This window comes from Pipistrellus hanaki (genome assembly GCF_964339955.1).
Source record: "Pipistrellus hanaki genome assembly, chromosome: 5".
NCBI classification, from domain to species: Eukaryota; Metazoa; Chordata; class Mammalia; order Chiroptera; family Vespertilionidae; genus Pipistrellus; species Pipistrellus hanaki.
In genome coordinates, this window is record NC_140507.1 from 18,819,558 (window position 1) to 18,846,154 (window position 26,597).

The 26,597-nt window shown below is 57.1% G+C and overlaps 1 long non-coding RNA gene across 1 annotated transcript; it reads right to left on the reverse strand.

Annotated features, from left to right (window-relative positions):
- Positions 1 to 7,303: 7,303 nt before the first annotated feature.
- Positions 7,304 to 8,392, reverse strand: LOC311623734. Its single transcript, XR_014795203.1, has 3 exons — positions 8,343 to 8,392; positions 8,113 to 8,213; positions 7,304 to 7,369 (listed from the first exon to the last, which is right to left on the reverse strand). It is a non-coding gene; the product is annotated as an uncharacterized lncRNA (long non-coding RNA).
- Positions 8,393 to 26,597: the final 18,205 nt, after the last annotated feature.

A 26,597-nucleotide genomic window follows, 5' to 3' on the forward strand; every position in this document is an offset into this window, starting at 1 on the left:
GTTCCAAAGCCCTGGCCACACTGCAGACCATTCAGCCACCGCCTCTGGGGCACCGGTATATGTTTGAAATTTCCCATGTGATGCCAGTGTGCAGACTGGCTTGGGAACCGCTGGTTCACATTGCCTGCCTCTTTGCAGCTGTCCGGGAGCCACAGAGAGATGAGGGACATTGCAGACCCCTCACTCCTGCTCTATTTAACTCCTGGGTTTTGTTGTTTTTGTGTGTGTGTTTGGAAAGAGTTGTGTTAAGAGTGGTGGGGATGTTCGCTTGCTTGCTCTATTTAAAGACCTACTCTGCCTGAAGCGTGCAGGAGGTGCTGCTTCCAGGGACCGCGGAAGGAGGAGCCCTGGCCCTCTCCCTTCCAGATGTGCGCCTGGCCGCCCCACGCACCCCAGGCAGATGGGCCAGCTAAACCCCGAAGAGGCCTCACTGCATGTGGTGCTCAGCTGGCCGGCGGGGGAGACGGAGACCTCAGCCTGGTCTCTCCCTCTTCTCCTAGAGAGAGTGCGGCTGCCTCTTCTCCCCCGGAGGCCCAGGGCTCACAGCTTGGCTCGGAGGACTCAGATTAAGAATAGAAACGTCAGCGCTGATGCCAAGGGCTGGGGACCTCAGCCCAGCCTCCCCCCTGGACCACCATCAATGGCAAGCAGGGATAAAAATAATCGTAATAGTGGCTAACGAGTATGACATCTTCCCCATGCTCTAAGATACACCACAGCAAGCGCCGTCTGGAATGGATCTGCACTGCCCAATATGTATGGTGGCCACTTGAAATCTGGTGAATTCAAACTGATATGGGCTGCACATAAGGGGTACACACCAGGTCTCCAAGGCTTGGTACCCAAAGAAGAAGGTAAACTGTCTCAATAACAGTTTGTTTTTTTCTGATTCATTACATGTTAAAATGACACTACTTTGGGTTTAAATAAATGTGTCATTAAAACGAATTTTATAGTTCCCTTTTTTCCTCCTGCTTCTTCTTTTTTTTTTTTCTTTAAATATATTTTTGATTTTTTACAGAGAGGAAGAGAGAGGGATAGAGAGTTAGAAACATCGATGAGAGAGAACCACACCCCCCACTGAGGATGTGCCCACAACCAAGGTACATGCCCTTGACCGGAATCGAACCTGGGACCTTTCAGTCCGCAGGCTGACGCTCTATCTACTGAGCCAAACCGGTCTTGGCCCTCCTGCTTATTTTTGCTTTGTTAGTGTGGCTGCTGGGAAATTTAAAGTGGCACACCTGCTAGCACTGATTTTGATGGACAACGCTGGCCCACAGGTCATGAGGGCATGCGCTCCAGTGCCACGTCCTGGGCTTTGAATTGTATCCTGTGTTGTTTTTTGCCACTTCCCAGCTGTGAGACTTCAGGCAAGTGACCTAGCTCTCCGTCCTCGGTTTCCTCATCCGTAAAACTAGGATAATGATTGTCCCCACGGCGTTGGTGTGGATGTCATGTGTCTGGCACAGAGAAGGCACTCAGTAGCGATCAGCAATCAGGGGACCACCTGGTGCTAAGCTAAGTCACTTCGCTGGATTACTTCATGCCTCGGTAGGTGCTGAGCAACCCGTCGTCGGTGGTGAACAAGCAGAGCCGGGAAACTCCTGGGCAGGCTACCCCAGAGGGAGTCCAAACCCCGAATGTGGGTTGGGGAGGCCTGGGTGAAATGGCGCTGCCAGTGAGGACACTGAGTTATGCTGCTGTCTGCCCTGGCTTGGTGTTCTCACCAATCCTCTCCTCCTCACCATATCTCTAAGTTTCCTTCCACCCAGCTCAATGTAATAAACACTTATCGGTGCCACTGGGGGTCGGCATTGGGCAAGCCCCCATGGGCAGAACAGGGAAGAGAAGTGGCGCCTGCCGCCAAGGCATCTAGTGTGGGCAGAGGGGCAGCAGCCAGGGGTCGGACGGTCCATAACATCAGGTGGGGGAGACAAGGGCATAGAGAGTGACTTAGCCTCTCTCAGCCTCCATTTCACCATCTGTAAAATGGGACCAAGCATAGCACCACCTCCTCGGCATTGTGAGGAGCAAATGAAAGGTTGTGGGAGAAGCATCGGCCATGCACACAGGACGGGCTCAAGCAGTGCCCGTCACCTCTGGTTCCACCAGGGCTGGCACCGCGTCTGTTTGCTCAGCGTTCACTCACTCAGCAAGAAGTGTGAGCTCCATGGAGGACTCTGTTGTGTATGTCAGCCAGTTTGGCTCTCTGCTGGGAAGGACTCTCAGTGAGTGGTGGAGCCAAGATAAAGGAAAATAATTATCTCTTCCCCCCGCTTCATCCCCCCAACACACACACACACACACACACACACACACACACACAGGATGGAATAAAATAATGAAAGGGAAAGATGTTTTGTCAACAATATCTGAAGCTGTTATTAAGGACACACTTGTTGAGGCAATGGCGGGCAGGCTGCATGGGGTGAGGGGGTGAGACGCTGCACGGGCAAGGTCTCAGGGCCGGGCAGGGGAGGAAACAGGGCTATGGCAGAGGAAGCTGGAAGAGGAGGCTGGATGGAGGGTGCTGGCCTAACTCCCCGCCTCTCCTCGCCCCAAAGCCTGGGCTCAGCACACCCTCGGACATCAGCCTGCTTCTCCACGCGCTGTGACCTTGGCAGGTCACTGCCCGCCCCTGGGCCTGAGAAAGGGGCAGCATCGTGTTGCTGCTTCACCTGGCAGGAACAGGGGTGATGGTGCTGACCCCAGGGCCTGGCACAGAGCCGGGGCCGCTGCCCTCAGAGACAGTGTGGGGCGGTGGTCGGCCTGGGCTCTGGAATCTGGGGGCCGCTTTGGAGTGGCTGCTGAACCAGCCATGTGACCTCGGGCAAGTCCCTTCACCTCCCTGTGCCTGAGCCTGCTTTTCCATCTGCAAACCAGGGGTAATCAGTGCTGCCTCCCAGGCTCCTGTGGAGATTAAACAAGTCTATATACGTGGCGAGCTTAGAGCTCAGGTATATGCGGTAGGTGTTATGGCGGGTGCAGTGAGGGGCTGAGCTAGTGTAAGTTATAGGGAGGAGAAGAGGCTGAGCCAGTGTAAGTTATAGAGAGGGGAGGAGGGTGAGCCAGTGTAAGTTATAGAGAGGGGAGGAGGGTGAGCCAGTGTAAGTTATAGAGAGGGGAGGAGGGTGAGCCAGTGTAAGTTATAGGGAGGGGAGGAGGGTGAGCCAGTGTAAGTTATAGGGAGGAGTGAGAGTGAGCCAGTGTAAGTTATAGGGAGGGGAGGAGGGTGAGCCAGTGTAAGTTATAGGGAGGAGAGGAGAGTGAGCCAGTGTAAGTTATAGGGAGGGGAGGAGGGTGAGCCAGTGTAAGTTATAGGGAGGAGAGGAGAGTGAGCCAGTGTAAGTTATAGGGAGGAGAGGAGGGTGAGCCAGTGTAAGTTATAGGGAGGAGTGAGAGTGAGCCAGTGTAAGTTATAGGGAGGGGAGGAGGGTGAGCCAGTGTAAGTTATAGGGAGGAGAGGAGAGTGAGCCAGTGTAAGTTATAGGGAGGGGAGGAGGGTGAGCCAGTGTAAGTTATAGGGAGGGGAGGAGGGTGAGCCAGTGTAAGTTATAGGGAGGAGAGGAGAGTGAGCCAATGTAAGTTATAGGGAGGGGAGGAGGCTGAGCTAGAAGAAACCCGCCACCCTAGCATCTGAGCTTGGAGCTTCTGAGTTGTGTGTGTGTGTGTGTGTGTGTGTGTGAGTGGTATGTGTCTGCATAGGTGTCAGTATGCTATGTGTGTGTGCATGTTTGACTGTATGCCTGTGTGTAGCGGTGTGTCTGTATCTATGCACGTGTGTGTGCACACACACATGTGGTGGGGGTGCAGTCTGTCTGCAGAGCTGCTGGGAGTGGCCCAGGAGCGCTCCGCCAGACCAAACAATCCCAGCACTTCAAGCTCCGGGCTGCTCTGACTGTTTGCTTTGTTTCTCTCCTTCCCCGGTTCCCTGTTAACCATTCCTGCTTCCAGTGCACAGAGCTGGGAGGGAGGCCCTGGCGGGGCAGGCACCGGGCTGAGGCCCCAGCGGGGCAGGCACTGGGCTGCCCCTTCTCCTCTCCCCACTCCAGCTCCTGCCTCGTTGCCACGTGGAGCCCAGGCAGGCCCCTCCCCGGCGGAGCCTCAGTTTCCTGGTTTCCTGCAGTAGGAACTAGTCCTGTGCTCCTGCTGACATGATCAGAACAGCAAGGTCACTGCCCGTCCAGCGCCCGGAGGGAGGCATGGCATCCCCCAGGGGGTGTTTGGGAGTGTTTGCGGTGAGATCTGAAACCAGCCTCCGGGGCTCCCCACGCCTCAGTCCCCGGTCTTCCCATCTACAAAGGCCGTGTCCTGACCGGGACAGGAGGGACTCTTTGAGGGGGTCAGCCCAGGGCCAGGCCTCTGGACTCCAGCTTCCCGTTTAACGAGGCAGCGTCCACTGAGCACCTACGATGTGCAGGAGCCTTAGGTTGGCTCATGTTAACCCTCACAGCCACCCTGTGAGGTAGGCGCTCTCGCTTCCCCCATGTTACCGATGAGGAAACCGAGACCAGAGGGGTTAAGCAACCTTCCTGAAGTTGCACAGCCAGGAGGGGGCCAGGCTGGGTCTGCCCTGAGGCCTGAGAAAGAGTTGGTGCTCTCCCCTCATCTCAGGGCACGTCACTCCGTGTCGTTCTCTCTATGGAAATCGCCCATCCCTCTCTGCTTAAGTCCGCAGCGTTACCGACAGGCCCGATGCCTCGGACCTAATACGGATCGGGGGCCAGACGCAGCGTGTGCCAGGGCCCGGGGGCCTCCTCACCTGGACCTTCACAACAACCCTTTTCACAGGTGAGGAAAGCAGAGCTCAGGGCGATGCAGTCCTCTGGCACGGCCCCGGTGCAGTGGGAGCAGCGTGCCGTCCACCCGACCTTGTTTTTTTATTCTTTCTCCCTGACCCCAGAGCACACGCCAGCTTTCCTTGGCGTGGAGTCGATACTGTCCCCTGTAGACCCGGATGGGACTGTACAGGTAAAGTGCTTTGTCACCACTCCACGCTCTGCCTTGACGGGACTCAGGACAAAGAGACCAGAGTGAGATCCAGCAAAGGGGAGCCCCGGGGCATCGCTGGGAGCGGGTAGCCCACGTTTAACGAGGACCCTGGCCTCCCTCGGAACCCAGGCCTCGCCCACATATTTAAAGGGACCGTGGTCAGATAAACAGTTTCATTCTCCAGTTGAGAATGCTTCATCAGGAAGAGGTTGCTTTCTAAGCCCACATCCTGCCCACTAAACCGTGCGCCCTCCCACGCCCCGGGCCGGCAGATCTCTCTGTAACGACGCCCACAGAGCTGCCCAACGTGCCGTAAAGCCGGCCTCTGTTTGCCCTTGGCCGTGGGTGTAGCTGCAGGACCCACAAGGCCACGTTGAATGTGATAAGTCCTGCAAGCGGGGAATGTGCCCCTGACCCCGGCCAGCTGCTTCCCCGGGATTTGAAACAGCTTTGAACCTGGGCCCAAGGGTGTGGATGACGCCATGTGACCCGTCCCCGCTCCAGGGAGCCTGGCCCTCACACTCCCCACCTCCCAGCCCCGGGAAGGCGCCTTTCTAGAGAAACATGACCCCCTCGGAGCAGACAGATGCCACTGCGTCCGTCCGAGGACAGAGCCGGAGGATGACTTCAGCGGTGCAGGACACCGTCCTCCGGGCGATGGGAACACGGAGGCCCTGAGAGGGCCCGGGGCCCGCCCTGGGCTCCGTCCTCTGCACCTGCTGTCTCCCCAAGACGGGGTCAAAAATTCACTCCCCCCACCAGGGTGCCATCCACACCCTCGGGCCAAAGTGTGGTGCCCTCTGCCTTTTGCGGGTGAGACACGAGAGGACCCTTGGGGCAGCTGCGCCCCCTGCAGGAGGGCAGGGGTGAAACCAATCCCCAGTGAAGGTTCACAGATAAACCTTCTTCAGGAGGAACAGGAGCAAGAGCGAGCCACCCGGTTAGGGGGAAGCATGCAGGGGCACGTCCCCAAAGACACCAGCTCCAACCAGCCCAGCCTGGAGAAGTGATGAGGGGGTGCCTCTGCCGAGGGGCTCCCCTCCACCCCCCACCCCTCCCAGGCCGGTGCTGGTTTGGCTCACAAAATGCAGCCAAGTGGCCAGGGAGCCAAGGCTGAATGGCAGGAAAAGCTGAAGTCAGGCTGGCCCCTGGCCTACCCACACACCCTAGCAATTCAAAGCAAGGCTGACGCCAGACAAAGCACTCGGAAATGTCCGTCAGGGAACAATCTCTTTCCCAAACTCCTTGCCTTTGACCTAGGGCAGCAGCCCTGCTCTGAGATGGGCTGATCTGCCCATTCCGTTCCCTGTCCCTTTACACACACACACACACACACACACACACACACACACACACGCATGCACATACCACTCCAAAAACGACAACTGAGCTTTTCACTCTATTGGTGTTTTTTACAGAGAGGAAGAGAGAGAGGGATAGAGAGTTAGAAACATCAATGAGAGAGAATCATCGATCAGCTGCCTCTTGCACCCCCCCCCTCCCCCACTGTGGATGTGCCCGCAACCAAGGTACATGCCCTTGACCGAAATCGAACCCGGGGCCTTTCAGTCCGCAGGCCAACGCTCTATTCACTGAGCCAAACCGGTTTCGGCTGAGCTTTTCACTCTAATCGAAGATTCACAGGGCTACTCATTTGTGGGGACCAACAGACGGTCTCCACAGCAGACCACACTTTCGGGTCCCAGACAGCCAGACCCAACACTCCCGGGATCCTTTCACACGGTAAAAGCGTAAAGAGAGCCGGTGCCAACATGGACAGGCCCCTGAGGGTCCCCAGTAGTCATTCGTTTGGGCCAGGTAGCTTATATTTTTATGGAGATCCACTCCCTGGCTTACTGTGCTTCTGTGTTTCTCCCCTGATAAGGGTGAAAGCTGCCGTCTCTGTCAGATGGAAATGGGCAGTCCATGCAGCACCCTCTGGGAGCAGCAAGCCCACACCTGGGGAAATGCTATCTCGGTTTAGCCTTGTCCTTGGAGAGATGGGGAAACTGAGGCCTGGAGATGAGCGGAGACCTGGCCAACATCCACAGCAAGGCAGTGGCAGGACCGCCACAGAACCCAGACCCAGCGCTCAGCAGGCTGAGAGAGACGACTTCCTGAGGGAGAGACTACCCAGGACTCAGGGACCCCCGCAACTGCCGGTGCCCCCATTTGCCACAGAATCTGAGCACAGCCTCCAGCCTTCCCCCCAAGGCTGAGCCCAGGCCCCACGCACCCTGGGACCCCTCCAGCCCCACAGCCCCACAGCCCCACACTGCCTCCCGGGGCGGTGGGCAGGCCGTGCCCTCCCCTGGGCTCGGTCTCCTCACCTTAGGGCCTCGGTGAACACGCCACGCTCCCGGAGGCGAGCATTCTGAAAGAGACGGAAACAGACGAGGGAGACGGGATTGTTAGCAGCCCCTTGCTCGCTGCCTCAGCCTTTCTCTCTGGGAAATGGGTGGATGCTTGACAGGTGTGAGAAGACTGAGCTGGCTGGAGGAAAAGGGGGCCACAGAGGGGTCCCAGCCTGAAAGGGCTGCCACCAACTCAGCTGGGGTGTCTCCTCCTCTAGGGGACCCTCTCAGGGGGCACCCCATCCTAGGCTCTGGGTGACAGGTAGAAGTCACCACAGGAGGCCAAGAGGGAGGCCAGTTCCGCAGACACGCACTCATTCACACAACACACACACACACACACACACACACACACACGGAACTCAGGCATTCCCCACACTCTTTGGCATGCTCTCACTTGTACGAATGCAAAAGACCCCAACCCTTCCTGAGAGGGGCCCCCCTCGCACACATATGCCCCGGGGGCACACCACATGGGCCAGCCTGCATCTCCCCCACCACCACCCCCCAGCCCCGGCCCCAAGCCCCAGGCCCCCGGCTTGGCGGCGTCTCTGTCCCGCTGCCTGGAGACACATGTGGTTTCAGTTAGCAGCGGAGCGGGCATTTCCGTCCCAGACAGCGGGGCCCTGCCAGGGTCCCGGCCCCATCGGCGCCCACAAGAAGGGCCACCTTGCCCCCCACTCCTCCCCTGGCCGTCCCGGGGACCCCGGAAACCCCTCTCCCCTGGAAGACCCGGCTCTCCTCCTCCGAGGCCTCCCCTCACCTGGAGCCGGAATCCGCACCCACTCGCGCGGGGCCCGCTGTGCCCGGGCTCTGGCCACGGCTGCCCGCCTGCCTCCGCGATCCTGCTCTGTCTCCGGCAGGCTGAGCAGGATGGGAGGAGGGCAGGGTGTCAGGGGGGCGGGCGGGAGGGAGGGGAGGGGGCGTGTGGAAATGGAACTTTAATAACAGAGCCCCTTTTGTTCCCGAGCATATGGGATATTTCATACATACTGAAGACATTAGCTGTCTATATTTTTAAGGGCTCGGGCGAAAGGATGAATAAATACAGCCCGTGGTCTGCTCGGCACACACGCACATGCCGAGCGCCGGCTTCTGGAGCATTTCAAAAACCTAAAGAAAAAGCCCCCAGTGACACCGGACACTTAAAAATAAATATGTTTCCAAAACCTCAGGCTTGCCTTGCCCCCTGGAACAGCCACCTGGAGGCCCTGGGCTCCTCTTCTCCCGCTGCTCTCCTCCCGTCCCCCCTCACTTCGGCTCTGCGGCAGGAAAAGCAAGTCCCTGGAATCCAGCCCCCACACCCCAACTCCCCGTCCCAGTACCCCCCGCCCCCAGCAGGACCCCAGAATGCCAGAGTTCTGGAAGACCTTGGAAAGCTGTGCCTTACTTGTTTCAGAGACAGGAGACCAAGGCCCAGAGAGGGGCAGGGACTTGCCTGAGGTCACACAGCAACTCAGATCTTGAGCCAGGGGGCAGTGCCTTCTTCCCCCAGGAGCCATCTCCCACTTCCCCACCTCAGGGGTGGGGCGGGGAGACCCTCGGGCCCAGGTGTGGCCTGGGAGCCTGCCCGAGTGCCTTTCTCACTGGAGGGCTGATGTGAGCAAACCCCCGAACTCTGGGCACCGGTCCAGGGCAGACGTCAGCAGGGCTGGGAGCTGGGCTGGTCCCAGGAAATCCCCTTCAGGACAGCAGATCCCGACAGGCCCGGAGACCTCAGGTGCAGGAGCCTCCCGCCCTGACCGCATGGCTCCAGGTGTCCTGTGTCCTACGTCTGTCCTCCAGGAGGAAGAGCAGAGGCCCGGAGAGGACTGGGCTTCCGGCAGAGTCACTCAGCACGATGATGGCCGAGCAGAACATTGAACCCGGAGCATGCTTGCTGACACGCTTCACAGGCGTGCACGGCTCCCCGGCTCCCTCTGGTCCGTGTGCCGTCCTCCCAGTCTCAGGGTCCCCCTCCTTTTCCCCCACAGCAGTGGCCCCAGCTTCCCATTGCTGTTCGAGCTCAGTCCCTTCTCACCAACTGTCCAACCATCCACTTAGTTTAGTTAGCACAGTGCCTGGCCCGTAGTAAGAGCCCCTAGTAAATGTGAACACTTCCTGAGGAGGCCGTTGACTGAGTTTCTACCACCAAGTCCTCTGCAGACTCGGGGGCTGCACCAGGCACCATGGGACAAGCCCACACCCTTCCTGGGCTGGTGCAGAGAAAGAGCCTCCCTCTTTGCCGATCTCTTCTCCCATTTGGGGGAAGTCGAGGCTCAGAGACGTCCAGAAGCTTCCCCAGGCCACACGGGTAGTAAGTAACCGAGCTGGTGGCCAGAGCCAGTGGTCAGCATCGTCAGGGGGCTCGCTGCTTGGCCCCAGCCCCGGTCCCCGGATTGACAGCACCGTGTCACCGCAGAGTGTCTGCACGCTTTGTGAGAGTAGGCAGGCAGAGCACCCCAAACCTCCCGTGACAAAGGGGTTTTAATGCAGGAGAGCTGGGTTCCTGGCCTCAATCTGCCGCTGACAGCTCTGTGATGCCCCCCGTCTAAGAACACAGTTTTTCTCCTCTGGGAAGGGAAGGTAATGATTTCACTGAATGATGGAGATCACGTGATAGGAAGGATGTGAGGGGGCTTCGCCAAGTGCGCAGGGATGTCCCTGTCTGGAATTGCTTGTCGCGGACTGGCATTAAGTCCAGTTGGGGTTCCGGCGGGTCCCGCCGGCACCTCACCCATGGTGCCCCTCGGTGTGAGCGGTTTCAGCCCCCAACAGCTTCCTGGAGAAGCCCCTGCACCTTGTCACCTCCCCACAGGGACCCCGTAGCAGCTCACATTACCCCAGTGCAGCCAACGACTTGGGGGGACATTCAAGATTCCTGGAAACCTGGTCCCCAATCTGAGCCCTCGCTCCTTCCCAACGCCGACTCTCCACCCATGTCAGTGTGGCATCCTCAGGCCTTGGGAGGCCTCCCTGCCCCGAGGGATCTGAGCCACCTCTGTCATCTGCCCACCATCCGCCTTCCATCCTCAGCTCACTGATGAGACAGGTCCATGCACTTGGCGTATGAGCTTGCTACTCTAGTCAGAGGCCTTTTCAGAAGGAGGCTTCAGGCGAGTTCGTGGCTGGGCTCTGCGGTAGGAAGGTTTCCGGGTAGGTGACAGGTCTTCGTCTCGATGCTAATTGTTTCGTAAGATAATAATAAAGCCGCCACTGGTGGAGCAGGTCCTTTGGGCCAGACACTTGTTCCTGACAGCCTGACACCACAGGAGGCTGGTGGGGAGGCCAAACTGTTTGCCTGAAGCCCCAGCCTGAACGTGGCAGAGCCCACCTCACCTGGCTCCAGCCCGTGCTCCTACCTGGCTTCTAAGTCAGTGTTTTCTATCTCCAGGGCCAGTGTGGGCCTCTGGAGGGATGAGATTCTGCCCCAGACTTTCCATTCCCCCACCTCAGAGCTGAGCATGAATGAACATTTGCTGGAATGAGCACGAGAGTGGTCCTGGTGAGACTCTCTGATGGGAGGAGGGTGTGTGTGTGTGTGTGTGTGTGTGTGTGTGTGTGTGTGTGTGTGCTGCGTCCTCAGCCTTGCGAGCCCTGCCTGGCCCATGCCCATGCCCATGCCCATGGTGTCACCTGGAAGGCAGGGGCACTCACAGGTGTGGTCCTGCTGCTGCTGAGGATTTTGACCCACTCTGTTTCCATTCTGCCCCGATTCATCCCTCCTTAGGCAACCTGGTGCTCCCCACTCCCAGGGGGTCACCCGCAGAAGGTCACAGCGCACCCCAGCCCAGAACTCCGGGCTCAGAACCCTCCGTGTGTGTGGAGGGTGAGGGGTAGGGAAAACAGTTCTTGAGTAATGGGCTCAGAATAAGGGGTAATAAATGTGGGCTTGAAGAAACAAGAGATCCCAAAGCCCATGCCCCTCACTTAGCAGAAGCCACAGGAAGACATGAGGATGCTCTTAATTCCCAGAAGGGCACAAGAAGGCTCGGTTCCCAAAACCGCCAGGCTCCTCGGCTAGGGACCAGCACGTAAGTCATGAGGTTACCACTCTCAGAGACTCCACTGGCCGGGCACTTGGCTGGGCCGCTTGGTGTGAAAGTCATGCACCATCTTCCTCTCCTTCTGGCCTCCATGTGCTGATGTAGGTCTTACATGAACGGGAGGACTGAGTTAGGGTGGGGGGCGGGGGGGCGGTGGCAGCCACTTTGGGGCCCCCACCTCCTATTCAGCAGAATACCGGTGACCACGCTCTGCCTCCCCAGGGGCCTCAGGGGGCATCCCGGCTGAGAGAGGTGTGCCCCGCAGGCCCAGGCACCCTCGTCTCTGGCAGAGCAACCTTCCCCAGGGCCCCCGCTGACACACGAGCCGTCCTGTGATCAGATCACGGGTAATTGAATTGCTTTGGGGGGTAAATTCCATCCAGATGTTCAGGGCGGGGTGGACTTCCTGAGCAGAGCCGGGGCGGGGCACTGATACACGGGGGCCAGGCAGCCAACTTGCTAGGGGCCCAGGAGGCCCAAGAGGTAGACCATTGTCCTCTGAAAGAGCCAAAGGTGGAATTTCAGGGCCAGGTCACCTGAGTCCAACCTCCGTCGTGGGAAGATGGGGAAACTGAGGCCCTGCGAGCAGAAGGCACTGCTCCAGCAATGGCTGGTGGGTTTCCCACCTCCAGTCTGGCCAGGGCTCTTACGTGTGGGACTTTTTAGATGGAAACAGGCAGGGGAGCCCCTTCCCCAGAAATTCCCATCAGGCCTTGGGTGAGGAGGTCAGGAGTGCGGGTCACTGAGTGGGGAATCTGCGGGCGACCGAGGCTCTAATCACCTCCAGCTTAAACCCTCCAGCCCGAGAGAGCTCTGGGTTTCATTTGCAGGGCTGTGGGGGCGGGGAGAGAAGGTTCCAGGGGAAGCCCATAAAAACATGTCCCCCGCGGCTGCCCTCTCTGGCACATGGCGGTGGTAGCGCTGTGGCCCGGTTCCCGGAGGAGGCCCCTCTGTGCCTCTCTCCTTTGACCTCCCCCGGGCCGCATACCTTCCTGGCTCCTTGGGGCTGACTTACTGGAAGGCAGGAAGAGGCCAGCCAGCCCCGGGGAGGTGGGGCGGGGAGGGGGGGGGCATATGAGAACTTGGAGAGAATGAGAGGAAACGAGGGGGGAGTGGGCTGGGGTGGGGGGGAGATTAAGAAGGGAATTTTTTTCCTCCTGCCTCATGTTTTGGCTGCCTTAGTGTGAACATGTCTAGGTGCCTTATCTCGAAGGTCAGAGTAGTCTGCATGAGAAAGAAAATAGTGTCTGCAGTGGGAAAATTACATCTTGATAAAATATCCCTCTGCAATGGCATTGTGGGCCTCTTATCAGCAGGCGACGGGCCCCACATCCCTCCTGTCTGACTGCCCCCAGACCCCCTCTCTTTTTCTCCCCCCTCCTCTCTCCCCCTACCTTGTTGCCTTCTTAGAAAGGGGCCTGGGGCCGAGACCGGTTTGGCTCAGTGGATGGAGCGTCGGCTTGGGGACTGAAGGGTCCCGGGTTCGATTCCGGTCAAGGGCATGTGCCTTGGTTGTGGGCATGTCCCCGGTAGGGGGTGTGCAGGAGGCAGCTGATCGATGACTCTCTCTCATCGCTGTTTCTGACTCTCTGTCTGTCTCCCTTCCTCTCTGTGCAAAATCAATAAAATATATTAAAAAAAAAAAAAAAAAGAAAAAAAAGAAAGGGGCCTGGGCCCTGGCTGGTGTGGCTCGTTTGGCTGGGGGTCGTACTATGCACCAGGAGTTGGCTGGTTCGATTCCTGGCCAGGGCACATGCTCGGGCTGAGGGCTCGGTCCCTCCGTAGAGGGCGTGCGAGGAGGCAGCTGAGACTCAAGTTCTTGTCCTATCTCTGTCACTGATGCTGTGTGACCTGGACCAAATCCCTCCCCCTTTCTGGGCCTCGGCTTCCCCTCAGTAAAGGGCAGGGAGGAAGGGATGGGTGGACCAGATGGTTCCTAAAGATTACCTTCCAGCATTAACGTTTTGCGACGCTGACACCTGCGCACTTTGTGGTTCTCTGTGTTGTGCATGTGTCCAGCCTCCATGCCAAACGTCTCTGGTCACAAATGTGCGAACCCCCTTTATCGCCACTGGACGCACGAAGCTCTTGCCCAAGTCCCAGGCGAGGCCCCGACCCGGAATATGTGGGGCCGCGGAGGGGTCCGCTCGGCTCCCACCTCAGAGGCCTTGGAGGGCATGCGGCTTGCAATTTGGGGAGACGGTATTTTTTCTCACAACACGTTCCGTGGAAATCCACACAGCAAACAGGCAGTGAAGCAGTCGGGCCTGTTAGGACGCATGCTCCCTACCCCCACACTGGGGGGGTGGGGGGGAGTGTGCAGACTGAGGGCCTCGATTTCATCACCTGAACCAAAGTGGAGGGATGGTGCTCCCCGTGCCTACCTCACCGGGTGGGGGGAGTAGCTATAGACGGCAAGAGCTGCTTCTTATCAGCACCAAGAATCTGGATCCCAAATGCGAGGCCTGGCAGGGCTTTCCGAGACCATCTGTCCAAGTCCTTCCGCAGTCGGGGAAACTGAGGCCCAGAGCGATGGGAAGGGGCTTTGTGAAGGTCACGTGGTAAGAGAGCAGGAGAACCAGGAAGGAGCCGAGGAGAGAGCTGGAGAGGTGGTGGGACCCTCTGTTTAACAATGAGTGCCGTCTGATAGGAAGGCCTGTCCATGGCAGGGAAGACTCCTGGATTTTTAGGGATCCTGCCCAGCAGGGGGATTTGATGTGAGCCCCCTGAGGTACTGAGTCTGGGCTTTCCCCTATTTCATCCTCCGGGCGGTGCAGGGCAGGGCTGGGGAGAAAGCCCCTCTGTGTAGCTCTGACCCGCGTCTGTTCTCCTAGAGTCCTTCCCCCTGGCAGAGGCGGCCCAGCCGCACTCCCACAGCCGCCCCCCGCCAGCCGCCCCTGCCGCCGTCCACACCACCCCCTGGCCTGGGTCTTGGCTCGCTCACGGGCTCCATAGAGCGCCTCTGTGCTCTGGCCGGCTGGGTGGCAGGGCGCAGGCAAGCACACGTGTGATAGACCGCAGGCTGGAGAAGGCAAGGCCAGGCCACCGCAACCATGCAGGCATCCCCCTCCCGCCAGCAGGGACAGCGCCCGCCTCACCCCTGACTTCCCTGGTCATCTCCCGTTATCTGGCTTTGCCATCTCAGAGCTCTGCTCTGCCGGCGGCAGACCCCTCAAGGCTACGACTGGCACAGATGCAGTTCCCGGACCACCATGCGACCTCCCACACACGACCTGTTTCCCCACCGAACCCAGACTCTGCCTCAGCGTCCTTCTCATCACGAAACTCCAGCCAGAAGGGACGTGGGCCAGCCAGCGCCCACCAATCAGAACAGGCACAGATGGTTTTACGGGTGGGAACAGGCCAAACCACTCAGTCCATGAAGCAGAGCAAAGGCCAGAAAGGACAGGGGACTTTCCGGAAGCCACAGTGAACTCAGGACTGAGCGGGGAACAGAGCCCAGGTCTCCAGGGCTCTTCCTGCAACGCCTACCGTCTGAGCATCTGCAAGAAAGGAACGGCCCTCACTGTCCTGGTCCCCTCCTCACCTCCGCTCCCAGCAGTCCCCACGGGCACCCTTCCCCTGCTCCCTGCCTGAAGACAGTACACAAGCAAACCCCTCTACCCCCCTACTACCCCCTTCCCTCCTCCCCCAACCCCCCGCTCCCAGGCAGTGTCCCAGGTCTGAGGCCCTAAGTCGGTTTCCCTGCAAATGAGGAAGCTAGAAGAAATCAAGTCGTCAGCCACACAGTTCAAAGAAGTGGGTCTATTCAGACTCCAGCGGGCTATCATCACGGCCCACAAACCTCAGGACTGTGCCGGGCTCAGGGGAGCACTTAAAAAAAAATACATTTGTATTGATTTCAGAGAGAAAGATGGAAACATCAATGATAAGAGAGAATCATTGACTGGCTACCTCCTGCGCATCCCCTACTGGAGATTGAGCCAGAAACCCAGGCATGTGCCCTTGACCAGAATCAAACCCGGGACCTTTCAGTCCACAGGCCAAGCCGGCTAGGGCGGGAAGCCCTTTGTTACAGGAGCCAGTGACTGTGCGGATAGAAGGCTACAGGAAGGCAGCTTTCTGTTGAGTCTAAAGACGCGATTTCTCACATCATGCTGCCCAGCCCCGGGCAGAGATGCCGAGGGAGGTGGTGAGCACCCCGTCGCTGGAGAGAGCAAGCAAGGCTTAGCTCCCCACGTCGTGTGGGCAGGGGTTCGGGAGGTGTCAGAGGAGGCGTCCTCAGAAGCCCCGTTGTGTCCTGAGAGGGTGTGATTTGGGCAAACACATGCAGCCACTCATGCTCACATGCCGCAGCTCCTCAAACACAAGCCCCTCTGTCCTCGGAGCGCAGGGTCAGGACTCTATCCCTGAGGCGTGTCCTCTCTCTCAATCCTCGGGGTTGGAGGGGGGAGGGTGTTCTGGTCTCCCAGACGCTGCCCGCTGCACTCGCCGGCCCCCAGGCTCCAGCCCCAAGGCCTCCTTCCCCTGCAGGGAGCCTTTCAGAATCCCCCCAACCACCGAGCTCCTCCCGCCTCCAATCCCCACACCGGTGTGTGTCCTTGGTCTGACTCCACCCTGAATCAGAGCAGCCTTTCCAAAGGTTATTTTTGGTGGCATTCAGGACACCACATGCAAACATCGAATCTCCTCGCCCTGAGAAAGGTGTTCTCTTAACACCGTCTTTCGCTCGTCAAGGACAGGGTGGCCAGATTTAGCAACGAAACACACAGGACGCCCAGTTAAACTTGGATTTCAGGTAAACAACAAGCGAAGCTTTTTCAGGATAAGTATGGCCTATGCACTCTTTAGGACTTGCTTACACTAAACTATTATTCCTCGTTCATCTGAAATTTAAATACACTGGGCACCTTGTGTGTTTCTTTAACAAATATTTTTATTGATTTCAGAGAGGAAAGATGAGGAAGAGAGAGAGAAACATCAATGATGAGGGAGAATCATTGATCGGCTGCCTCCCACACACCTCACGCTGGCATGCGCCCTGACTGAGAATTGAACCGTGACCTCCTGGTTCATAAGTTGATGCTCAACTACTGAGCTACGCCAGCCAGGCGGGCCTCTTGTATTTTTATCTGGCAGCTGAAAGCAAGGAGAAAGCGTTAGTGGCTGCTAGTTTGTCTTTCTCTCACCCTTGCTAATCTCTCTCTCTCTTTCTCTCTCTCTCTCTCTCTCTCTCTCTCTCTCTCTCTCTCTCTCTCTCTCTCTCTCTCTGATTAAGGAGAGAGCCAGTCTCATGCTCCATGTAGAACTTAGCATTGTTTTGTTTTTATTGTATTTTATTTATAGGGTTACTCTGTGTGGCAAGTGACGCAAGTCTTCTATTTACAGTAGCAGTGTGCAGTTCCTTTTTCAAGAGATGCATGCAAGGTCTTAAAAAGTGAGTCAGTTTAAAAAAAATGTTATGCAAGTAAAATCACATACTAAGCACAGATATGACAAAAGGAACCAGCCAGGAGGAGCCCCCGGGACAGGGCTCGAGGCTACCTGAGAAGATGCCACCACCCTAAACCTGGGCGTGCCTGGGGGCAGGGTCCTTTCTGCCCTGCCCTGGCCACTCGGGCAGGGTCAGCCGCGGGACTTCTCCGGCCTCGGGGACAGGCGCGCCGGGGAAGTGCAAAGGCTGTGCGTGTTGCAATTCTGGGGGAAAGGTTTTCGCCCTTCCTCCATCCCCGAGGTCCCCCGAGCCCCTTTATATAAAACAGCCTCCCCGGCCTGGGCTCGACTTCAGAGAGGCTGTTTCTGAGGAGGCAGCCGCCAGGGACTTCTCGAAGCGTTTCCAAGACAAGTCCACAGCTTTTCAGTTCTGCCAGGAAACCAGCCCCCTTTCCCTCTCTGGATGCCTCCCGCCTGGGAGTCAGGCTGTAGGGCCATGCCTCCCAGACGCCCACCCCCACCTCCCACCCCCGCCAGTATCCCCACCCATGCCTAGCACCCTCTCCCCACCCGTCCCCCGCCCCCTCCAGCTGAGGCTCGGAAGAAAGCCTCGAAGGAGGAGCAGAGAAGGGTCTAATTCCCTGGATTGCTGTGCAGGGCCAGCCCTCTCTTAGAACATGACTGGACAGGGTGGGGATCTGTTCTAGCAAGTCTACTGCACACTAGCCTCTTCTCCTTCAACCCTCCCCCCCTTCTCAATCTTTTCTATCACCAGTGACAACAGTGATAAGAGCTGTGCTTTTATTTTATTTTTAATCCTCAGCCGAGAATATTTTTCCATTGCTTTTAGATTGAGGGGAAGGGTGTGAGAGAGAGAGAAACATCGATGTGAGAGAGACACATTGATTGGTTGCCTCCCTCCCATGTTCCCACTGGGCCAGGGATCATGCCTGCAACGTAGATAAATGCCCTTCCTGAGGAATCCAACCCTTGACCCTTTGGTTCAGGGCAGTGGCAGGGGGTGGGGGTGGGGGGTAGAGCAGGGCAGGGCGGGGGGCGGGGGGATGCTCTGACTGAGCAGACTGGCCAGGGCAATAAGAGCTTGAGACTCTCCGGGCCTTGGGCACTGTGCTAAGTACGTTCTGAATCTTCTCATTCTCCCGAAGACCCTCTGGGGTGGGGATGGCTGTTATCCTATTTTAAAGAAGAGAAAGTTGAGGCTCAGAGGAGTTAAGTAATCTGACCAAGGTCACACAGCTGAGAGAGAGAGCGAGCCCAGGAGTGAACCCAGGAGTGGCTGCAGACACTCACACTGAACCACCCGCCTCAGCTGCCAGAAGAGGTCCTAGGAAGTGAGGTGGGGACACTGAGACCAACAGCCCAAGGCTGCCAGGATCCCAGCGAAATCCTTCCCCCACGACCCGCAGTGACTGCTCACCCCTGACAGGGGGCGTGTCACCGACCCCTGTGTGGCTCGGGCAGCCCCTTGCCCTCTCTGGGCCTCTGTGTGCTCTTCTGGACTCTATGACAGGGGCCTTGGCCAGGCTGTAATGGTCCCTCTGCCCCACCCTCTCCAGGAACCTGCCGTCCTGGAGCAGAGCCAGGGATGAAAGCAGAGAGGAGTATGGGCTTGGGGACTATCTCAGCTCGACTCCCCTCTGATCCTCAGCAAAGATGCTTCTTCTCCCCCAGGCGGAGGCAGGCTGTGCCCAGACATCAAAGGGCCTCCACTGCTGGTGCTCTCCGGGCTCCGTGTAAAGTACCGGGAAGCAGGAGGATGACACTGAGCCCCCACGAAGCTAAGACTTGGGGAAAGGAAGAGAAGAACTCCTGGCAACCCTCTGAGGGGCTTTGGCTGACCCCGGCCAGCCCTCACAGCTGCCGCAGTCAGTCCTCTCCCCACTCCCTGGGCTGTGTGCATGGCCATGGGCCTGGGCCTCTCCCCACAGCCAAGGGATGTGTCCACTGGGTCCCCTTCCCCCCTCCCTCCCTCCAGGGAGCACCAAGCTGGGAGCTCACCGAGACTCAGAGTGATCCCTCAGTTGAAGATCCCTGAGCCTGTCTCAGACCTCGAGACCCAGGGCTCATGACCAAATACCTCGCTCTCCCCACCTCGCCAAGGGCACCAGGCACAGAGGCCTGGACCTGGAGGCCGGTCACTCCTCTGCTCAAAACCTCCCCAGGGGGCGTTTGGATGAGGTGGAGGGAGAGTTGGGTGCACGGACCCTCTGACCCAGCAATGCCACTGCTAGCAGTTTACTGACACGTGCAGCAGTCCATGTGCTCAAACGTGGATGAACAAGGACATATTCATTGCAGAATTGTTTGCAGAAGCAAAAGGCTAGAAAAGAATGTCACTGTCCATCAGGAGGGCCTGGGTAACGAAGTGCAGAGCGGCCGTGCAGCTGGACGGCACGTGGCGGTAAAACCGATGCTGAGAGATGGTTGGCAAAGCAGATAGCACAGCAGAATGCCATATAGCGTAGGCGTCCATTGTGTAAAAAGGAGGGATGGGCATATTGACGCGTACGGCCCAGATCTCATGGCTATGAAAGACCTGGCAATAATGTGCCTTCTAGGGAGGGAACTGGGGAGGAGAGGAGGGAAATTTATTCCTTACTGAGCATTCAATTGTATTATTTACTTCTTTTTTTACAATGAGCGTGCATATGATTTCTTTTAGAGTCAAAAAAAAAAAAAAAAAAAAAGTAAAAGCCTTTTTAAAAAAATGGTTCTTGTCCTGCTGGTGTGGCTCAGTGGTTGAGCATCGACCTATGAACCAGGAGGTCACGATTTGATTCCCGGCCAGGGCACATGCCCGGGTTGTGGGCTCAATCCCCAGTGTGGGTTGTGCAGGAGGCAGCTGATCAATGATTCTCTCATCGTTGATGTTTCTGCCTATCTCCCTCGTCCTTTCTCTCTGAAATCAATAAAAATATATGGTTCTTTACCCCAGAGGGTGAAGTCCAAAGGCCTCCGCCTGATTTTATGGCCCCAGGAGTCCTTGTGACTGATGTCCCAGCCTCCTCGTCTCTGCCCCCTTCCTGCACCCCACACTCCACACCCCATACCCCACACCCCACACCCCTGTCACAGGGCACGGAGCTGTCTCCTCTCTCTCTCTCTCTCACACACACACACACACACACACACTGAGATCCCCTTCTCCAGTGACTCCCGCAGTCCTGTGTCCAGGCCTAAGGCCTACTTTCTTCTTTCTCTCTTTCTTTCTTTCTTTCTTTCTTTCTTTCTTTCTTTCTTTCTTTCTTTTTTAAAAAAATATATATTTCATTGATTTTTTTACAGAGAAGAAGAGATAGAGAATTAGAGATAGAGAATTAGAAACATCGATGAGAGAGAATCATCGATCAGTTGCCTTTTGCACACACACACACACACACACACACACACACACCCGTGGGGATGTGTCCCCAACCAAGGTACATGCCCTTGACTGGAATCGAACCTGGGACCTTTCAGTCTGCAGGCCGATGCTCTATCCACTGAGCCAAACCAGTTTTGGTGTAAAGCCTACTTTCTAACGTGGCTGCCGCAAAGGCTTCTTCCTTGCCAAAATGTGGAGCTCCTGTTCCTTGGCGCTGTCCCCCAGCTCCAGGGGCTGGGGTTGCACGGATAGTGAGAGAGCTCCAGGCAGGGCATGTGGAGCCAGAAAATCACTGAGGAGCCCCTTCCACAATCCGCATCACCCCACCCTCCCACCCCGGGCACACCTGAGAGTGGAAAATCCCCTCTGAGATAGGGCTGGTGGCAGGGTTGGCTCACCCTCACCCCAGAGGCAGGGACCCAGCCCAATAGCTCCATTGGGCTTTAAGAAAGTGTGGGAGAACCAGGCCTGGCAAACCCCAGCGGGGCTGGCTTTCCTGAGAAGGTAAGGGAAACCCTGGCTTTTATAACCGTTTCTTTTAAAGAGAAAACAGAGGCCCAAGGACTTGTCCCCCCCCAGGTCACACGGAAACCACAAGGGAGACAGGACTAGAATAAGGGAGCTTGACCCCTTTTCCAGAGGCCGTTGGCACAGGGGTTAGGAAGCAGGGATTTGGGAGCACGTGGCTTGGTGTGTGAACTTAGACAAATCTACTTCACCTCTCTGAGTCTGCATCTAGGGTCTCATGATAACATTCTAACTGTCTAACCTTCCAAAGTTGCACCCATCCATCCTTCCACTCATGCATCTACCCATCCGTTTATCTACTTACCCACCTGCTCACCTGCCTGCCACCCAGCATCCATTTATCCACACACCCTTTCACTCAACACCCATCCACCCATCCTCCCACCCATCCCTCCATCTACCCATCCTCACACCCACCCACCCATCCCATCATTCGTACACACAGCTCCTTGTCCACCCACCCATTCGTTCAACAAACATCACCTGTGTCTTTACTGTATGCCAGGGCCTGCAGAGACTATGGTGAACGTAACGGACACCACTCCTGCCCTCCCAGCGCTCACAGAAGGTGCACAAAACCAATCAAACAGCCCTGTCGACGCGAGGATAATTACAAACGATGCTCGGAGAAGCCTCAGTTCCAGCAGCACTATTCTGGCGGAATTGGGCCACACCTCCAGTGTGGGAAGCCGGTTGCGGGGCAGGTATCGGGGTGAGCTTCCCTGGGGAGGGGTCACTTGAGCAGAGACCTGATATTGGAAGAGACAGTTAACTAGAAGACGGGGAGTCGGGGTGGAAAGTGATCCCATGGGCTGTGGTTTGGGAGGCTCCTGCCCTGATCCCTCACGGGGTCCGCTAGGGTGCGATGTGGGGATCACAGTGCTGGCTCAGCTGCCCCACCCCGAATCGAGTCCATCAGCCGGTACAGCCGGGTCCCCTTCTCCATCTCCCAGCCTCCACCCACACTCACCTCTGCCGCCTGGCATACTGGCCTGCAGAAGGAGGCTCCCGTGTGCCAGGGAGCTTGAAGCCAATGTGTCCCATGGACCTTCAGAGCCTGGTACCTGCACCCATCTGGCAGCCTCCCTCTCTGGGGGTGGCCCAGCCAACAGGGCCTCTTGGCTCCACCCCCCAGGAGGCCTGGTGAGTGATGCCAGGGAGACCTTTGCCCAGATCAGCGCCTCCCGGGGCTCCTAGGGGACCAACCTTGGCAGAGGCCCCGGGGTCACTGCGGACCTGTCAGCCCCTCCGCCCAGAAAGAACCTGACGGGTGCCAAGCGCTCGCATGGCACCAGCCTCCCCCAACAGGCTGCTTCCTCATTGGTGCTGGGCTCACGGGACCTTTCATCCTCCAAACAGTGCCAACAGCGGGTCCCACTTCCTAGAATGCTCCCCTCTCCTCCCAGCCTCCCCCTCCCCCTTTAAAAGCCTGCGTGGTCCCTGCTTGCCAGAACCTTCACCGGCTAGGTGCCCCGTCCCTTCCTCATCCACGGCAGTGAGGGCAGCCTGGAGAGGCAACCTGTCTCCCCAAAGAAAAGCTGGGCCTGGGTGTAGGGAGACTTGGCTATTAGGCCTGGCTCTGCTGCCGCTTCTTTTTTTTTTTTTTTTTTTTAATATTTTTTTAATTGTTTTTTTTTACAGAGAGGAAGGGAGAAGAATAGAGTTAGAGACATCGACCAGCTGCCTCCTGCACACACCCCCACCAGGGATGTACCCGCAACCAAGGTACATGCCCTTGACCGGAATCGAACCTGGGACCCCTCAGTCCACAGGCCGACGCTCTATCCACTGAGCCAAAGCAGTTTCAGCTCTGCTGTTGCTTCTTGTGTGACCTTGAGCCGTCCCGTCCTCGGGGCCTCATGTGACCAGCTGAGCAGTCGGTCCTTGGAGGATGGGAACCGGGCTGCCTTCCCACTGCAGCCCCGCGCTGACCTCAAAGCCAGACACACAGTCCGGCGGCGTCCGCAAGGCTGGCGTGAGAGGGCACAGAGGAAGGAGGGAGGAGGCAGGGGCCCGTGGGGAAAGGAAGGACTCAGCATCAGACTCGACAAAGAGGCTGAGTGCAGTCTCCTCCCAGCTCAGAGCAGGTCTGGGAAAACGCTGGGTCCGGGCAGAAGCCAAGAGCGTGGTGTGCAGCCTGGGTTTACAGCGTCTCCGGCTGCCGGGGTCTGGACAAGCCGGGTCTGTTCGATTGTGTACCGAGGGTGGGGTGGGCAGGGAGGTGTCTACGCGGGGGAGGACAGAGGCGGGCTCCTCCCTCACCCCCTGTTCCCTCAGGCAGGTGCATGTGGTCGCCAGGACTGAACAAGGCCTGGGAAGTGCTTGGCACATAGCAAATGGTCGATAAATGTGTTATTAAAATATTACTGCTCTATTATTGTTATTGTGTGTCTAAGGATGACCACATATGTGCGAGGCTGAAGTATAGATTTGCATATGTGTGTGCACGTGTGTGTGACGGGAAGAGAATGCCGGATTCTCTGGGTGCGGGCCTCGCGGGCGAAGCTGAATGAGAGTGTGCCTGTGACCGTCACGAAAGGGGCGCCGCGTCTGCAGAGCTCTCAGGATTGTTGGGGTCCAGGAGCCCTTGGGAGGTCACCTACGTGTCCATTCCCCTTCAGCGATTCTCAGAGAGGTCACAGCTCCTGCGATGTCACAGACCTTTCGCCCCAAGAACCCAAGGCGGCCGCCAGGCCCTCCTCAGCTGCCCACTGTACGGCTGCGCTGGTTTTCTCGTGTCCGGCGGGTGGCGAGCAGGCCTGTCACCGCACAGGCCCGAGCCTGGGGTGAGCGCTCAGAAAATGCCCTCCTCCCTGGGCCGGCCACAGAGCTTCTGGGAGCCGCAGAGGTCCGGCAGCGGGTGGGATTACAGAGACGCTGCGTTCAGAGACCATACGCACTGGGAGAGAACTGCGAAGCCGGCTCCCGCAATGTGCAGGTGGGCAAAGTGAGGCCCGGGCAGGACTTGCCCAAGGTCCAGGGCTTCTCCACCCGCAGTGCCCTCTGGAGCACAAGGGGAAGAATGTATTTCTGGGCCCCACGGGGGACTCCCCACAGCCAGCACAAGGGAGGGGGCCGGGGCGGGCGCACAGGGCCACAGGCTCCGGGCGAGCAGGGGAGCCGAGCGGGGCTGAGGGGACCAGGGCCTGCGTGTGCGAGTTAAATAGGTTCAGGCTTTCTGAAAGGCGGCTTGCTCCTCTACCCCCCCAAGTCCCCAGACTCGAAACTCTCTGACCGACCCACTTTACGTCTTGGAATTTCCCCGGCGGAAATGATCCCCATGTGTACAGAGGTGCAGGCGCAGAGGCTCGGCGCTGCGCTGTCCATATTTGGGAAAATGAAAACTGCCCGCAGCCAGCCACACAGGGCAGCTGCTCCATGGAGAGGCAGCAGCACGCCGGGGGTGGGACTCCGTCCCGGCGCCGGGGCCAGGAGGCAGGTCACAGAGCCAGCTGCCCGCGAGGACCCCACTTGGGGAGAAATATGCACCCTTAAATATTTACACACGCAGACCCAGAACATAAACAGCCCAAGAATGTACACGAATGTGTTAGCAGTTCATCATTCTTCACGGTGAGCCCTGGGGGGCGTTTCCTTTTCTTTTTTGTTGTTCCATATATATATGTCCCTGTTCTCTAAAAAAAATCACTGGAAAGCCCCGAGATGCTGCTGTGTGACTCTTGGCCTGGCCATGGTCCTTGAGCACAGGGGCCAATATGCTGGGTCTATCTATCGTTCAGATTCACTCTCGGAATGGGAAACCCTGAGACCTCCCCTCGATGTCCCCAGGCCCCAGGCACGCCTCTCCTGGTGGCTCTGGCCAGGGTACCCCAGGAGCCTCGGGCAGGTGGGCCATTCTCCTCTTTGGAGCTTACAGTCCTTTCCCGGGCAGCTCCGGGCTCCTCCCATCAGCACAGGGTGCGTGAGGACCACCGTCCCCCGTTCTGGACAGAGTCCAGGCCCAGGGGGATGGGTCACCGGCCAGAGGTCAACAGCAGGCCCAATGCCCCGGGAGCCCAGCTGCCGAGAAGGAGGCAGAGGCCTGACATCTGGGCGGCTGCCCCCGGCCTGCTGCCGGCCTCCCCCGCCCCCATCCCCGCTCCCCAAAGGCCGGGAACATCTGGCTGCTGGCCCGGCTCCAGGAGGGGCCTCCTTCCGCCAGGCCCAGACGCTGCTGCGGTGCACGGCACATCAATCAAGGCCGCAGGGCTGGCTGGTGCTGGGAGGGAGCCCTCCCCCTCCCCAGACATTCCTGCGTAATGGAATCTTTTTTCCTGTCCATTCGTTAGCGCCCACAGAGCTCTACCGAGCCCAGGCTGCCTATGCCAACCCACCGACCCTGCCTTTTCCTGGGGAAAAGGGCTCCCCAGGGGCACCTGGAGGAGCACCTTGACCCTCACTAGCATGTCTCGCCTGCTTCTCCGTCCTGCCCACGGCTGTGCTCAGACCTGGCTAAGCACTGCACACACGGCCCCTGCGTGCCCGGACCTGTGAGAGCAGCACTTTGTGCATCTTCGTGTCAGCAGAGGAGAAAACCCAGGCTCAGGGATGGTCAGTCGCCTGCCCAGAGTCACAGGCATGGCAATGGCAGGGTCTGTCTGACCCCTAAACCCAAGCTCCCTCCTCACTCTTCTCTTACTGTCCAAGAAAAGGGTCAAGACAAGGATGTCTGCCCTCACCTATTCTCTCAACATGCAACGCTGAGAGATGATTAGGCAAGAAAAAGAAACAACAACAAATAAATAAAAGGCATCCAGAATGGAAATAAAGTAGTAAAACTAATCTCTGTTTGCAGATGACTTAATCTTGTGTATAGGGACTTCTAAGGAATCCACTAAAAAACGATTAAGAACTAATAATAAACGAATTCAGCAAGTTTGTGGGATATAGGACCAACAGACAAACATCAATTATTTTTCTATACATTTGCAATGAACAATCTGAAAATAAACCTAAGAAAGCAATTTCCTGCACAATACCATCCAAAAGAATAAAGTAATAAGAATAAATTTAACAACAACAACAAAAACACGCCAATTCTCTCTCTGAAAACTACAAAACATTGTTGAAACAGATTAAAGAAGATCTAAATAAATGGAAAAAACATCATCTATCCACGGCCGAGAGACTCCACGAGCATTGTTAAAATTCCCCAAACCAATATACAGATTTAATGCAATTCCTATCACAATCCCAGCGGACCACTTTGTACAAATTGACAAGCTGGAATAGTCACACAGCCCTGAAAAAGAAGGCTTAAACAGTAGGGCTATTCAACTTCAAAACTTACTATGGAACTACGACCATTAAGGCAGCACCAGACCAGACATCTCCGTGAAACAGAACTGAGAACCAGAAATAAATCCTTACATCTGTGCCGACCTGCTTTCCAACAAGGGTGCCAAGACCCTTCCGTGAGCTCCCCTGTGACTTAGTGTCCCCTTCTGTAAAGTGGGAGGATTGTGTAGCCAGGCCAGAGGGCTGTTGTGAGGATGGAGTAGTTACATGTGCAGTGCTGAGCAGCGGGCCTGGCACGCAATGGCACTCTGAAAGTGGCTCCTCTTCTGTTTGTTCTTCTGTAAGCCGGTCACGGGACGGGGCTGTAAGGCCGCCTTGCTGCGGAATGGGGAAGGAACTGGTGTTTGCTGCTTGGACCCCTCAGGAGTCATGGAAGAAACAAAATGACTTCCGCTCTCTTCCAGGACAGGGCTCCGTGGCATTTGCCATGGACTTGCTGCTGGGACTTCTCAGAGAAGATGATAACGATGATGATGGCTATTCTCATTTTAGCTTACTGTATACACTGAGTGGAAAGATTATTTTGATCTCTGAACGGATAATAATCTGAGCACTCAGTATATATATATTAGAGGCCCGGTGTGTGTGTGTGGTGTGTGTGTGTGTATTATATTAGAG